The sequence below is a fragment of the Corvus brachyrhynchos genome, unplaced genomic scaffold, assembly GCF_000691975.1.
Source record: "Corvus brachyrhynchos isolate BGI_N302 unplaced genomic scaffold, ASM69197v1 scaffold162, whole genome shotgun sequence".
NCBI classification, from domain to species: domain Eukaryota; kingdom Metazoa; phylum Chordata; class Aves; order Passeriformes; family Corvidae; genus Corvus; species Corvus brachyrhynchos.
Window position 1 is genome coordinate 2,491,475 of NW_008236696.1, and position 17,126 is coordinate 2,508,600.

General features: G+C 38.0%; 1 long non-coding RNA gene across 1 annotated transcript; it reads left to right on the forward strand.

The window, feature by feature from the left end:
• Positions 1-44: 44 nt before the first annotated feature.
• LOC108444852 lies at positions 45-17,120 on the forward strand. The gene is made up of 4 exons (XR_001859550.1): positions 45-152; positions 7,646-7,696; positions 15,041-15,157; positions 15,784-17,120. It is a non-coding gene; the product is annotated as an uncharacterized LOC108444852 (long non-coding RNA).
• Positions 17,121-17,126: the final 6 nt, after the last annotated feature.

Genomic DNA, 17,126 nt, shown 5'->3' on the forward strand with positions numbered 1-17,126 from the left:
TGTATAAATTATTCTCTATGTATCATTTCTACATAGGGTTCCATTCCCATCTGAGCATCAAAGGTATTCAATTCCCAAAGGTGTTTGAGGATATTAGATGCCTAGAAAACTGTGGTGGGAGGAATTTGAACAGGCAACCCCAAAGACGGGAGGTGAGTGAAGGATATTTGCTTCTTGCTTGAGACTTGTTGATCTCCTGCTCTTAACTTCTCCTGCTCAGAGGTTTGCTCACTGCTGCACCTCAGATGAAGCCCATCTCCACTGTGTTCACACTGTTGCAACATGCAGGATGAGACAAGTAGATATTGATGGCTCACCTGTTGTGGGCCTTCCAAAAGTCCTCATCTCTTGGGAAACATAGTATTTTGAAGAGGTGAGAATCTCTTCAGAGGTGAAGAGGGTTGGAAGGGGGCAGAAGTCTGCGGATGTGGAACTTTAAGCTTTGCTGCAGAGGCAGCAAAAAGTCTGGAAAATAGAAGTACTGGACAAATTTTACTTTTTTTTGACCTCAGGAAAAATACCAGATACTGACACATACTGGAAAGGAGAAAAATCTCCATTATTTTGCTAGAGAAAGCACTGCTAAACCCATACATGAGGTTTTTGTGTAACCACAGAGAAAAAAATCCTCATGGTACTTCTCTTAACGTATGAAGAGCTGAACACTCCTCCACAGAACTAAGCTGCCAGATTTGAAAATTAAATTTTAACACTACTTGTCCTTCAAGTGTGGACTTCTCATTACTAATTTTTCTTTAACCTGATATATGTCCATCATGCTTTTTGGTAGTATGATAATTACTGGAGGTGGGTGAAAAATGTAGGACCTTTTTCCAAATAATTAGGTATAACCTGAATTCTATATCCTGTTCTTAAGTACTAAAATCTGTCAGCTCTACAATTGCAGTGAGGATGCTGATAATAGCAGTAAGTTTTCAGGAGCTGCACCAAGTAAGTTGTTTTGTCCAGACTTGTCTATTGCATGTAATAAGCTCAGTTTTATAAAAATCAAGTCATTACTGGAACTCCAGGAGTCAGGAGGACTATGGCAAACTGCTAATTAATTTTGCCTCTGAAAATGTCAGTAATAATTGGATCAGGGAGTGTGCACTGAAAAGCAAATGTATGCCTATGAAGCTGTTTGGCCTAAGAAGTTTCTTAATATATCAATATCGGGGGTTTGGGAGGAAAGGCAGAATAGCTCGTGTTCATGTCCTTTTTTAGACAAAATACAGGCTATTTTAAACAACTTGATTTTTTCACTCTCTCATAAGAAAAATTGCTTACATTTGAGGGCCTATCTCAACTGTATTGAAAGCTGATATTCATGATTATAAGAGCCATTCCTCTTGGAAAAACGCACAACACAGGAAGTTATGGAGAGAAAAAGATGGCAAATGAAAAAGGAGTCGGTCAGAAGAGGCATTGGTAGTTGCTTTCTCTACAACAAAGCCTGTTCAATTCTTGGGCCTTCTTCAGAAGCGAAAAAAAACCACCTTAAAGTACCATGTATTTGTTGGCTATTACAGATTTACAGATGATACTATAGGGTTTATTTTCCTCATGATAGCACCCACAAGCTTCAGTAAATATAAGGTCTCATTGCTTAGATATAATACATTTAATGAAAGTCTAATAAAAACCTTGGGTCCTTTTCCTTCCTTCACCCTCGTCAAAAAAAAAAAAAAAAGGAAGTACACTGGCTTAGGGAAATGAAGAAAATCCCACAGAACAAGTTTTCAGCTGCAAGTCCTGTCTTTCTGAAATATACCCTTAATCAATTATGCAAGAAGCCTTTAAGATAAACAATGAGTACAACTTCAGGTCACTTTGTAGTGGAACAAGCCCTATATTATTGATGCCCACACATGGAAGATGTCCATCTCCAGTTACCTCCCACATTTCCCACTCTTATTTCTGTATTTCACTCAGCACCATCCTGCCAGGCTCTTCCATGATGGCAGAGCTCTCTAAGGGTGCTGACACACCCTGCACAAAATATGCTAAATTTAGCAGCTCCAAGACACCCAGCATACAGCAGTGTCAGTAAGCTAATAGTACTGCAGAAGAGCCCTATTTTCATTTTATCTTCACTGCTTTCATTTTATCAGCACTGCTCAGTGCTGCTTTTTTGTGCTGTTGACCCAGCACAGCCTGATGCAGACTTTGCTTTAGGGAGCCCCCATATCTGTAAGCTGAGGTCCTCAATATCCAGTTTTAGCTATCAACTTCTTGATTGTCAGGATTGGCTTCTCTAATAAAAGTCTGTTTGAAATACATGCCTGCTATAGCCTTACTCCCTTAGCATACATTGTAATGTTATCAGGAGAGCACAGCTTACAAAAATTGCAGGGAACTACCATATTAACCACCAGTTCATGGCAGTAAATACAAAATAAAAAGGAAAAAAAAAATTCTAACTGTCTCATGACTCATCACCAGTCACATCTGAACTTGGGGCCATCTGACCCTTCATCCCATGCCAGGCCATAGCTTCCAGGGCAGGACGCAAAGCCACATCCAATACAAGCTCCAAACAGCTTGCACTACACTTTGTAATGTTTCTATAATGCACAGCACAGACTTTTCAGGGAAATTCTCTGTGATCAGCACAGCAGTTCTGAGCCCCACAGTTCTGTGTTCTTGCCATGTGCAAAAATGCATTTGGTCTCCAAGGGCAGGAGAAAAGGAAGATCAAAGACAAACCCCACTACATAGATCCCAGAGGAGAATTTGTCATAATCCTGTGTTCCATCTTTTACCTTGAAGCATAGAGCAAATGAGAAAGGAAAGAAAATTATGTCTTAATACTGTATGCAATTAGCAATCAGAGGGAACTCACCCAATAATTTTTTTCCAGATATTGTATAACTTTTTGGAAGATTCAGTTAATTCTCTCTCCTTCAATCTGCTCATTTCAGACGTAATACTTAATTACTTTTTGAAGCCTTGATGGCAGTCCATTTTGACAGCTGTGTACCCAGAAGGATTGCTTCCCAGAAGGAGCTTTTCCCTCACGTGCATCCATAAAGTCACCACACAGTCCTGAAACCTCTTGCTGGTGATACAGAAGAGCAGAAGAAATATCTGGGGAGTAATGGGATCAGCATTTCTGATACTTTCCTCTCTTTCCCAGATCTCTGCACTACGTTTTGTTGAGTAAAGAGGGTTGTATTTACTCTTTGTCTATCCAAATCCCAGTCTGAGTAGTGAGCTGGCTGCAGCACAAGATCAATCACAATTATGATGCCCCACCCCCCAAGCTGTGGTCTGAGCTTCAGTGTCAATGAAGAATTGCTGACTTGCATTGTATTTCAGAAGAAAGAAAGAAAATTTAGAAAGGGGAGCACAGTACTTGAATTTGAAGAACCCAGATAATTTGTGCATGCTTTATTCTTCTCAAACACCTCTGTCAATACTAGAAGTCTTTGAAGAGCTGTATTTTCCACCAAAAATCTTTTTACCTGAAAAAAACAGGCACACAGTACAAGTTTGCCATTTAAAGGAGCAAAGAAAAAACTAGTCTGGTACTGTCAAATCACTGAATCTTCTGTTTGCAGTTATACCTGCAAAATCAAGCCACCTAAGAAAGCTGTTAAGGTAGCAAACCATTATATTTTCCCGATTTACTCTTGCTTAAGCTTCTAGTATGTTTTTACCTAGAAGGATGCTGAAAAGAAAGACTAGAATCACATTCTGCAATTCAATTTTGGCTGTCTGTCCACCCAAGCAAAAGACTATTAGATTAAACTCATTAAAATGGCAGGTAAAAAGTACAGAAATTCTTTACCTTTCTGCAATAGGTCAACCTCAAAAGGGAAAAGATTTGAAATTAAGTTGTTATAATGACCAATTATCTCAGAGAGAGCCAATATGAGGGAGATGCTGAAATCAAGTTGCTCATTTAAATAACAAATGAATAAAAAGTTGCAAGTGTGACACCAAACATGGCTGTAATGGTCTGGGGTTAATTGGATTGAAGGGAACAGCCTGGGCTCTCCAGTGTGCTGGAGCTGACAGAGACCACAGGCAGCAGAGAGCACAGTGAAAGGAGATGGGCTCGCCAGCAGGACAAAAAGGTCTTACATAATGTTTAGGCTGCTGGCAATTTTTAGACAAAAGAATTGGCTCTGGAAATTTTGAGGCCAGAAGACGCTTGCTATTTTAAGACATGGAACTTTATTCCTTTAGAAGTAAGTTAATTTTGTGTGTATGTGCATCTGCCATCTGTATTTTCCTCAATATTCATAATAAAAATTTCAAATTGATAGATTTAAAATAAATTATAATAATTTTGGATTGAGATAACACTTACAAAAGTGAGAAAAATAGATAAAATGATGTTTACTGACTACATCTACATATTTAAACAAAAGTACTATTTCTAATATTACAATTTCACATCACATTTCTTTGCATCAAGCTTCAGTCAGAAAAATGAGTAACTTTTCAATTATAACAAAACTGGCTGAAAGGTCACCGTTTCCCCAAACTATGGCTAAATAGATTTAATCTTCTCAGTCTAGTATTACAGCCAGAGCAAAGTGTTTATGATCAATTCAATTAAAATGGTAATTTCAGGGGGACTGGCAGCTCTTCTAGACTGTAAAGAGTTCTAGTTTACTTGAAATCCCATGGCATAAGGTAATAATACGGGATGTTTGCAGTTCTGTCACTGTGGTAATTTTCCATGATATTACATTGAAACACTTGCACAAATATAACTGCAGATAACACACATCCCCCAAAAAAGGAGGTAAAATATTTAATTTTAATGTAATTATCACATCCCACTGAAAATACATGACTAAAATAAAGATCAAAAGATAATTACAATATAAACCAGTGAGAGCTGTTTTAATCAGAAGGAGCTCTGAATCAAAGCTATTCTGCTTGCCAAAACCAGTGTCTTGTTGGTTCAAATAAGCTCACACAGCCCCTTAGAAGAAGTCATTGGAATTACATCATTATTTTCAGCTCTTGCAGAGTTTGATAGTGTAGCAGACCTTGAAGCAAAGCTTTGCCTTTGGTTGCAATTATATGAACTTCACAGTTTTTTCCACAAGTCCTCCTGAATAGTTTTGTGATAAGCCATAAGCATAAACCGGTAAGCAATTGTTGTTACAGAGATCTATTAATAGATATTTCTCTTAAAAAAAAAAAAAAAGGAAAGGAAAGGAAAAAAATATAATGCTATTCACATTCAGCACTAATGCACAGAACATTTTAAAGGGAAAACTGCCAACTTGAAATTTCATTTCCTTCTGATTACTACAGACATACCCAGGAGCTAACAAAAAGAGTGAAGATCTGTATTTTTTTAACATCCCCTCCTCTCCTTCTTCTCTATTTGGCAAATAGTTCACAAATGTGACCATCTCTGCTCACCTCCCTGCTTTGTGGATGGCAAACACCTTGTCATGGTGTGCTCTGAGGCTGAGCACTCACACTGACACTTCCCCTGTTTTTGCAGAAAGCGGCAGAGCAAGGTGGGAGTTCTAAGGGATTGCAGTGAAGAAACAAACAGGTGTACACTCAAGGAAAAATCAAGATGATAAATGTCATCTTGTTTATTATCATTGTTCTAGGACCACCAAAAAGAACTTTCAAAAGCAGTATTAGAAAATGAGTGGAAAAGGCTCCCATATGACAATATAAATTTTTTGACAACATTTTCTTCTAAGTAATGTGAGTGTTTAGAGGTTGCTGCATTTGGACTTCAGTGAACTAAGGAACAAACTGGTTTTGGACTTAATCCTGAAGGTGGTCAAATGACACAACTGCAGATTCACAAACATCATTTTGTAAGTTGAATCTCTGTCTTGCTTACACTGCAATCTCTGCTGAGACCAAAGCCTGGCTAGGTGCACCTGCCTCAGCCTTCAGCTGAGTAGCTGAGAGCAGTATATCTGCAGGGAAAAAAAGCCAAGCTCAGTCTGGACTGCAAAACCCTTCAGAAAACCGGAGCAAATATTTAGATTTCTGGCTGGCACTGAAATCAGCACTGCCATGGCTGAGAGTGCCAAGCCAAGGCAATCTGATTACACAGAGAATGCTCTTAGCAATACAGTATTCACACTCTTGATATACCTGCAAAGGTAGTGACTGCAGAGCTCACTCAATTGGAACAGGGAGAGGGGAAGTAAAATATGTAAAGGAACCTGTGCCAATTTGCTGAGTGAAGATGTATGCAGTCAGCATAGTATGGGAACCATAGAACCTTATCCCTTTAATGGCATCAAACGTTCAGGTAGTAAAAAAGGACTTTTATTTTCTGCTAAAGCTCTTAGAAATCTAACCAAGCAGTTAGTGATGTAAAAGGCCCCAAACTAACCAAAATTGCTGTCTAAATCTTTTGTTATATTCAGCAAATCTTAAAGCAGGTTCTTGCAAGTGACGCATTTCACAAATCCTTTATCTGCTTTTTTTAGTGATGACCTGTTTGAATGTTCCAACAGTGACCTGAGATTTTGGGTATGCTGTTGAGTAAAAGACAGACAGATGGGACCCTGGGTGATACACAAAGTACAACGAAAGGAAGAATTACTGCCCAGGCAATATACAGAGTCCTTTGTTTAGGACAATCACTTAATGAATATCGTTCCTAGAGGCACACAGCAAACATTTGACCTCTGAAGCATGGAATGTAAGAAACCAAGTTGCTTTAGATTCCTAACACCATTATTTGTTAAGATGCAGGTGGTGAAGGAACTGAAGGAAACACAACAACGTTGACATAATGTACACCAAAGAATGGGCAACTAAAAAAGGAACAGTGCAAGAGAAAAGCACACAAAGGAAAAATGAACTTACAGTTTCTTCAAGAAGTCTGAAATATTCTCAAAGTGAAGTGTAGGCACATTCTTATTTAAACATACCCAAAGCAGCAGATCTACATTCAACATCCTGTTGAGCAATGACAAGAATGGAGCACTGGAGATGAAACCATCTGGAGGACAGAAACATGAAGACAATGATACTTTTGGCTCAGAAATTTGGGGTGTTATGCAGTTAAAGAAATTCAGTGTGTTGATGCAACATTTTATGGGCTGTGGTAGTTGGTCCTGGCTGCCACTTTTATATATCTGACTCTCAAAGCAGTTAAATGACCCCAAAAATATTTCTGCACCTCTGTGTTCCTTCATTACAAGAGGATCTGCTGCTATTTCCATTAATACAAATCCTGGATGCTGGTAAGAACACATGGCTTAGCTTCTAATCAGCTGAAAAATTACAGCAGGAAGCAAGATATTCTTAGGCAGATTATAAAATTAAAAAGCTCATGCAGGAGATGTCTTTAAAGTATTTTTTTCTTCCAGAGGAAAAAGAAAATACCCTCTCTTCTGTGAAGCAGGAAGATACAAGTGTAGCTAAAAGCAGAAACTTAAGAATGTCTCAGGGTTCAGATAGGAATTTTTTTTTTTTTTTGCCATTTAAAGAGTTTTCTTTCCTTCTTTCCTTCTGACAGTAGGTTTCTTTGCCAATTTCATTCTTCTAGAGCTTATAATTCCCGAGGTTACCATGCTTTCAAGTGCTGTTCTGGGTATATGGATAATTACTCCTGTTGCTATTTGGACTCAAATATTGATAAAGCTTTGACTGTTTTGAAGTACCCTTCATTTCTTTTACTGATTTCTCCTCACAGACCTTTATGGAAGTGCAACATTTTCTACCCAGGAGCGGAGAGCTTGACAAGGTAATTTCTGAACTTGTTCCATGTTTGAAAAATCACGTAAACACGATCATCATGCCTGCCTCCAGTATTCACCCAGGATTTAGAAAGTTTTCCAGCTGGAAAACAGGAAAAGACAGGAGTAGAAATGGATTGAAAAAAACAAACACTTTATAAGAAAGATTTGCCAGTATTACCTAGAGAGCATCCTCAAATCCCAGCAAAAATCCTAAAATCCAGGCAAAAATGTAATAAAAAAGTGGTTTGATGGAACCATATGGACTTACGGGATAAAACCCAATGAGTCAATTTTAATTCAAACCAGAATTCTCAGGAAAAAAAGTGTTATCATTGAGTTGAGGAGCAAACATCACAGTTGTTTCTGCTGACAGACAAGCAGGGAATGAGAAGACCCTGAGGAATGAGGAGCCAAGGCAGAGAGGCAGAGGAATACTCTGCCAGGAATAAAAACCTACGGAAGGCAGCTGCCATTCAGCAACCCAGCATGGATCTAACATTACTACAGGAGGATCAAGAAACTGAAGAGATGTTATATGACTGTTTATGGTTTAGGTAAATTTCTACCTACATAAAGTCATCAACAAACATTTAAGAGTCAATGCTTATCTTTTGTTAACAGCAGACTCAAAGCATCTGTAGAAAAAATGTTCGAGTGAAACAACAAATGAAAAATTTCGGGAACTACATTTCTGAACCACATATCATTTATAACCAACCTGGCAACATTATTGTTTCAAGGCAGGCAACTTTAGAAAATATATGACCAGATACCCAAAAGCTCCTCCACTTTTACTTTGTGCATATGGCCTTTGAGCACTATAATTTATGTTACCAGTGCTCAGTTGTCCAGATGGACTTTTACAATATCCTTCTCATAGCTCTCCAGGTGTTGCAAATAAATAAAACACTTTATTTCAGCGAGATGAGAATAGAGTAGGTACCTGTGAAAGTTGCCAATGCACATATTTTAGCAACAGCCATTACAAAAATGTATTGCAATATTATTATTAAGCATGCCAAGTGATTCTGTATATTATTCAAATGTTACACATGACAAGCAAACCACAAAAACTACTTTCAGTAAACTGCTGAAATCAAGTTGACTGTCACTGTCAAATTCATTAAGAGAACTTAGGTAGTTTTAGCAACAGAATGGGCCCACCTTGCCCTGTGAGATACACTGTGCCACCAATATTAACAACAACCAAAAAAAAAAAGTAAAAGATTCAGTGGATTTCTACATGAGTAAATGGCCAACCCTTCACAGAGATTCAGGAAGCAGGAGAGTCTGAGTTTGTTGCATCAATAATTTCTTGCAAACCTTCTGTGACCTCAAGTCTACAACATATTTAATACACACACAACTTGTTCAGAATGAAAAAGGCTGAAGCACGTGAGAAGTGATTCTGAATCCTCAGCAACCTCATACAGAGTGGGCTCTGCCCGCAATCACATCTTCTCCTGGATTACTGGGAGAATATGAAATGCTTTTGTCTTATTATTTGAGACAAACCTCACCTTTAATATAGGGGCTATTCTAATTACTTGAATGTCCTTCTTAAAACACATGATGGTTTTGGCCATGAAGGCTCAGATCCACAGAAGCTATATCAGAGTTGCCCAAATTTCCTTGAACATACACCCCAAGTGACTGAATGGGTTGGTGCTCTTCAAGTTCTCTAATCCATACTGTAGTTAGTAAAACAAATCCAGGAGTCCATACAAGCAATTAATTACCATTTTTAACTGGAAAGGCCTAGTGGTATATTAGTAGGCAGAAATGCAGATCAGAGAAGCAGCAAAACCATCAAATGTTTCACATCGAGCCTACCACACATACAGAAATAGAACCATCTGTGGCCCCTCTGATCTGTAGATCTCAAATGACTGTAATCTTATCCCAAAAATTCAATTAGTTGCCAATGAAAGTGTGGATTTGGACAGAAACTTGACTTTTGAAAGGTTTAGGTAAAATTAATAACTTACACAGAACTAAAAACTTGATCAAAAAGTCAAATGTTCATAAGAAACTCAGTGTGTTCAAAAGTACAGGAAGAAAACCAAGAGATGAGATTCAGCCCTAAAATACAGGATTTAACAAAAGTTGCTAAAATTAATCTGACACATACATGCATGTCCTTTAGAGACCATAATCAATGTTAACTGCTTTAGAATTCTCTACCCCATCTGTTTGAAAAGAAAAGACAAAAACCTAGGTTTAAAAATGAAACTAGGCATATTCTTTAATGAACAGGTGGCTAAGTTTGGGACAGAAAACATCAGTCAAAGCTGTGACATTAGGCATTCAAAAGACAAAACATGAATTAAGCCAAGGTCATCCAAAAGGTGTTAAATCTCATGTACTGTTAAGGTGCCATTCCTGATGTTGTTGATCCCTTGTCATTTCTAAAACTATATATATTTATATACATACCTGTAAATTCACATCTGTGGATATATGCATACACATACTAATAAAAAGCTACCTATGCCCTTGTGTCTCAGACCTAGGCTCAAATTTGCATAAGGGCTGTCTTTGTGTCCTAAACCTATGAGACCGAGTAGGAAGAGAAATTTTGCCTCAAAATTTCTCTAAAAAGGGTTGTTTATCTGAGGTGTCTTCTAAAGAGGAGCACCATTATTACTTATATTTCTGTGTTGTGATAAGTGGAGGAGGGGAATGTTTGGGGCTTTTTTACACACAGAAGACAAAAATAAGCCCTTAGAGACATTGTAATCTGAATAGACAAAGGGAAGAAGATGTATCCAAACCACAGAGCAGTGAGACATACAAACATCACTAGCATTTAAAAGTTTATAGAATAGGGGTTTTTATGGTAGCACAAGAAAAGTCATATTTTCTTTAAAGAAAAATCATACTTAAGCAATGCTAATGCTTAGCATCTGGCCAGGTTAATGTGTTTGAATATAATGAGTATTCAGTCAATTGTATCACACAATGAAAGTGGAGTTTTCTATATTATTGTTATTATTATTACCACATTTGTCACTGTACTTTTGCATACTGTGTAAACAGAGAGAACTGGCTTAGAAGAGTCCCATTTTTTGCCCCATTTAAAAAAAACTTGTTTACCAAGATTATTGTTTATTGACCAGACTAAAAATTGTCATAATCATAATTCCTCTATTCCAGTGCCAAAAATCACATCACATTGTGGGTAGCCTGGCAGTGTGTCTTAAAATATTACTTTTTTTTCTTAGTTGTATTTAGTATTCGTGTAAAAAAGTCTGTCCCTGTAGGGTATTGCTGTGTTTGAAAAGAAATGGTAATTCAGGAAGATTGGAAATGAGTAGATGATTCACTGAAGATATTTCCTCACCTATTTTGCCTGTATTACACACTTCACATTCCTGAAAGGGGGGGAAAAGTATCCTGGACTTAATGGATGTACCTGTTCTACTACAGTGGAAGCCTTCCCACAATCTAACAATGACACTGCAATTAGGATAGAGCTTTTTCTTAAACAAGGCTGTAATTAGACCTGGATGCCAACATCCACTAACTTTAAAATGCTCTTGTATACTGCCTGTGATTACAAGCAGGGATTTGGTATTTCTCAGCTTGTCACAAAGGACACACAATAAAACTGTGTCTGAATATTTTTAATTTTATCATATCAGTTTGCAGCTTTTAAGCCATCCTGTGTTCTGAAATGGTTTCTGTAGTTTGGCAGAGAGTCTTTACAAACACAATATCTACAAATTGGCCCATTGTTGAAAATACTTCCAGTGATTCAGAGTCATTTCTTAATTTCTGGGGAGGATGAGAACGGAGATGGAAATACACTTAGGCTTTCAGAACAGGGATCCTTCAATCATTTCTAGCAAATCAGGAATGGCACTGTGTTTAATTTTTATGGTGCAGTATTGTTCTTATTGAAAGGATGATAACAATATTTGAGCCATCCTGGCTTTACAAAGCATAAAATAGTCCAATGGCTGCCATTTGGCACAGTGCCCATTGCAACAGTATTCATGCACAGGGGAAAGGTAAGATTTTCCAGAGTCATTTAGGAACGTGACTTCTGTCAATTGTGTTAAGTGTCAAAGGTGCTTTCATAAAAATCTAAGTGTATTCCTTTCTCACTCCTAATGGTTATACAGACAAGATCACACAGCTGAGACCACCACAACACAGCATCCATTCTGAGCTTCCTTTTTTCTTCAGGTGTGGTTGGACACACCAAGCACATGCACATGGAGCTTCAGGAAAGGGTTGTGGGCACACTTGTTCCTAAAAGCTCACGCCAGAAATGATCTAGGTCTTAACCTGACTGCTTTAGATCTGTGAGGATCTCGCTCCCAAAGCAATTCCTGCACAGAATTATGGCAGTGAATATGATAGATGAGCTCTGCACCCTCCCAATAAACCTTACAGTAGGAAGTTTTCAAGGAATTATGCTTTAGGCAAGGCCTGTCTGGTGAAGCCAAGACAATAGTTTTAACATTTTCTAACTGTTCCTTTCTCTTTTCTAATTTGCTGTGTCTCCTTGAGACTTTCACAGTCCCGGGGACAGCCTCAGACTCTTCTCCTGTGCTGTGTTTATTCAGCACAGAGACAGTTGCAGCATTGTGTGACTTATCACAATGAACCCACAAGACTTGCATGTTAAATATTGACTACCAAATAATCACAACAAGCCATTCACTGGGAAAAGAGCAGAATAAATGGGAAAAAAAGTAAAACAACACTCAAAAAAAACAAGTGATAAGCTGTGTGAAAGCATTATCTCATCTCAAAGGACCATCCATAAACAGAAAGCTAAATTCATCACTTGTTCCCTGAATTAGTGGCTCAGCTCCAAGAGATAAATTAATCACATTATTCTAGAAAGAAATAAGGAGACCCATTTCAAATTTCAGACAAAGGATCAAGAGGCTGTTAGTTATGGATTTCTCATCTTTACCTGGTTTCATAATAATTTCCCAAGTTAAAACCCACTGAGGAGAAAAGAAATACTCTCTCATATTTAAAATAGTCTTGAGACAGATTATAAACACGTAACATTTAATTTTATGACCAGTTAGTTTCTAATTTCCTTCATATCTTTGTACATCACTGGCACTAAGGGTATTAGAGGTGGTCCGAAAAAGTTGCTTAGTGGAGTGAGGCAGCTCTGGAGACCATTGCTGTGCTGGTCTTGGGGACTCAATTCTAACCTAGCACCTAACGCTGAAGGGAGGACACACATTTGCTGATTAAGCCACAAATTAATTTAATGACTCAATAGGGCTATGACATCCATCAAAAATGTCAAGGTTTAAGTACATAGATGAAATGGAATAACAATTTTGCAAAAAGCTTGATTTTTTACTCTTTTATCAGAATGTAGCAAACCACAACCTCATGGTTACTTGAACTTGAAATAAAAACAAGCCACCCCTTTTTCCAGAAAATATCCCCTGTCCCCACTAGTTATGTTCAACTTCCACACTTCATGTGGTGGGTTCTGCCTCCAGCTCCTGCCCACAGCTAGACCATAGCTGGGAAACAGTTTTACGAAAAAATGGGGTTTGGTAGGGAGCTTCATACCTTAACCAGTCACTGCAGGTAAAGAAACTACAGAATACAGTCAAAGAGAAAGAAACTAGATTATGCTGAGCAGAAATATCACTTTATAGTTATTCCATGTTGCCAGTGATACTCCAGAATATTTCCATGAACACAAGAAAACATTCAGACAAAAACAAAGGAAGGAACTGATTCTCTTCATGTTGCTGTTCATGCAAATGCGTTGATATACTGGAGAGAAAAAAAATTAAAACTTGACACCATTGTAGGAGAATTGGTCTGGAACCTGCCAAATGGAAGAAAACCCTGAATGTTTGATTCATGTTGTAATACATGCACAGTGCCAAAATGAAAGTGTGATTGTGTCAGGTGATCTGTAGTCACAAAAGCACAAGCTTGGCCAGATGTCTCAGAGGCATTTGTGCTGTTACCATCAGAAGGGTTAAAAAAAGTTGTATAAAATACAGTCTCCAAAGCAAGTCTTACCAGGCCTGAGCTCTTTCACAGACATGGTGTGCCCCACTGTTCCATATAGACTTAAGTTTCTTAGTGCAGATTGACTGGGGCAACCGGGAGTGTGATATTCTCTAATCCATTCACTTTCCTGACCATAAACTGATTTATTTTGGTCTTTTAAGGAAAAAGCTAATCAATGTACAGCATGTCTGTTGAGTACAATGCAGAGCAGCTTTGTGTCCTACTGCCGGTTATCCACTGTCCTGCTCCTGTCAGTGCCTTTGGAACTCTTTTCCAATGAACCTCTGCTGAAGTAATCACTCTGCCAAATATCAGTTGTAGAAGAGCTTGGTTTTTAACAAAAGGTCAAACAAAATTGCAATGGAGACCCATGGGATCCTTGCAAAAGGTCACTTAAGACAAACGGATTCTCAGCTGAAGTACAGGTTTCACCACAGTGTATATCCTTTGTGGGCTACCTTTTTGGAGAAAAACTTTAATTCAGAGTCAAAATGAATGATTATAATTTTCTGTGCACAACCATCCATAAATGAAGAGTCATTTGACACCCCATAAATGAAACAGTCACATCCACGTACATGATTAGCAGGCAGTTGCTCAGGCCTCCAAATAAAACATTGTTCCATAGCTATTTTACTGATGATGGCAAATAAAGTTACAACGTGGTGATACAGAACTGTAGTGGTCTGTGGTAGGAAGCTTTCTAAGACCTGGCCTCAAGAAAAGTATTTTCAGTTCTATGCCCATTAAGCTGGATAAGCATTTCACAGTGAATAATTTACTTGGTTAATTTAGGGCCATCACTAGTTTACAGAATTTCTTTGTGCTGACTTCTTTGACCACTTTGTTCATTATTGGAAGTTGCAGAACAGATGGTTTGTTCACATATATTTCTGCATAATGATTGCTCATAAACACTCTGGCCTGGATAGTGCTTTGAATACTTGCTATGCAAGCTCTGTGACTGGATTTTTAACTCACATTGCACATGGGCTGGATCCCAACTCACTTTTTTTTCATGTCAAATGACTAAATATTTTCCCAAACCACACAGTATATTCAAAAAAGTGAGGGGAAAGTGTCTGGTTTAAAACAAAGCTTTTTAAAGATATGTTCAACTTTCGATTCCTGAATAATCTACCTGGAGCTATGAAAATTCAAATATTTATGTAGAAATATTAAGCATTTGATGGGAATGAAACCTGTATACTAAGGGATTGATGAAAATATATACTAAGCAAAATAAGACTCAACAAAACGTTTATAAAAAGCAAATAAATTGATTAAAAGGGGCCCACGAAGCAGGCAAAAACTGACATAGATTTTACTGTTGTCAGGAGAGATTCAGAGCTGGTCCAACAGATTGCCAGACTTTTAACTGGAACAATAGCAGCTCTCATAGATGATGATGATGATGATGAGGCCACCAAATGGATGTCATCTGTTTAAACCAGGTAAGAATTTGGGCAAATTAGCTGTTGTTGAACCAGATATAAAATTGGTGTAAAAAGCCCCTAGCAAGCTCGATTTCTCCATACGTCCCTATAAGAGCAAACGACAGTGATCCAATCCTTTTACTGCTAATGATGTGTTTATAGATATTTACCTCTGCAGCAGTTTCAGCAGCTGTATCTTGAATTGCCATTAATGCCTTTCTTCACTGATTAATAGAGTGAAGATTTTGAGATGTAGGATTTCCACTTGTTTTTATCCCAGTGTAACATTGCCATCTACAGGAAGCTCTCCCTTACTTGGAGACTAATTTTACAATCACGGAATAAGAACTACTAAAGATGAAAATGTAAGTGTCCAAAATTAGCCCTGTTTGATCAGCCTGACAAACTGCTATTTTAAAAATTAGCCAGTAATAGTATGGCTCACCAACAAAAGCAGTATATTAACCTACTGTCTGGCAAGTTATTAAAATGAGGGATTGGCATTAATCTAGTTGAATTATACATTAGGACAAAAAGAAACACTTATTAAGGACAAGGGGCTTCTGATTTAGTTACTCATCATTAGTTGACATGTAACGTTCTCATACTGCCATACAAAAATTTAATAATTTTTTGTTCTACAGATGATTCAGAGAAGTCTTTCTCAGCATTTCTCCTTCTTCTCAGCTTTGTAAAAGGATTTATGCAACACAAATAATTTTTCACCATGCTAGACACTGGATATCCCTTCACGAATACTAAATATACTGCCCAGAGAACCAAAAAAGCACATATGCAAGGGCTTAATTTTAGGCAGCTGCTTGGTTTTAATCTCTGTCTTAAAGACCGACTATATTTGTGACTTTCAATACAGCATTGATTCATTTGGTAGAGATATCGGTCTTCTAGAGCAAACTCTAAAGACAGTTGGACAACTATTAGCACCCCTCCAATGAAAGAAAATGTGTTCAGGACTGAAATGCTGTGTCAACTGACCAAGTACCCCAAGAAACACCACAAGCAGAGTGATATTTTATGTAGGAACACTGAATTAGGGCTGACTCACTGAAATCTCTCAGTGAGACAGGGAAGAAAAACAGAATTAAACAGTGATCAATAAGTAGTGGGGAAAAGCTGGGGAGGTCATAGGATGCAACCTGAATTAAATAATCTGATTGAAAGTGTGATCTTTGATGTCATAAGAAGTGGTTATTGACTTTAATTCAGGGCTGCAAGACATTTTCATTTCTGAGAATCAAAGGAAGAAGTAAATCAGAGGCGAAAAGAACCCGCAACAATAAAACAGACAAGATCTCAAATTTGAGATGGACACTTTCTATGTATGCAGATGAGTCAAAGACCTGTACACTAGTGCACTGGGGTGGCTTTCTACTGCAAAACCACTAGATGAATTCCTTAATCTACCTGGGAGAAAATCTCACAGCCAGTTGCAAAAAAACCCAAACAAACAAACAAATCACACTGACCCAAGATGAACATATTTTCATTTCTCAATTCACTAGCCAAACTAGAAAATCAATTACATTAACAACTCTATCTAGACACTCTTAGTCCAGGAGACACATTTCTGGAGCAGAACATGGAAGAAGGGTAATTTTGCTACATGCAGAGTCACATTCTGGTTTCAGGTTTCTCTTCTGGCAACTCCACACTGGCCTAGTTGAGATAAACAGACAGAAAAAGCTGATTTATTGCTGTTTCAAAACTGTCAGTCTCCCACACTTAAGGATGGTTCTAAGGCTGTTATCAGGGGGCTGTCAGCAGTAGGATATTAAGATCATTAAGGGAGTTGATTGCACTGAAGTTGGTTAATACTTGAAGCCAGAAGTGGAGCTGTGAGCAGACAGCCTCCATAACAGCACTGTTGAGGACCCAGATTTATATGTTAACCCGCCACTTAGCTTGCTCCAGCTGACTCTGTATTGTTGCAAGCAGCTAATATAACACTGCAGGTTTCAGGGAAAGA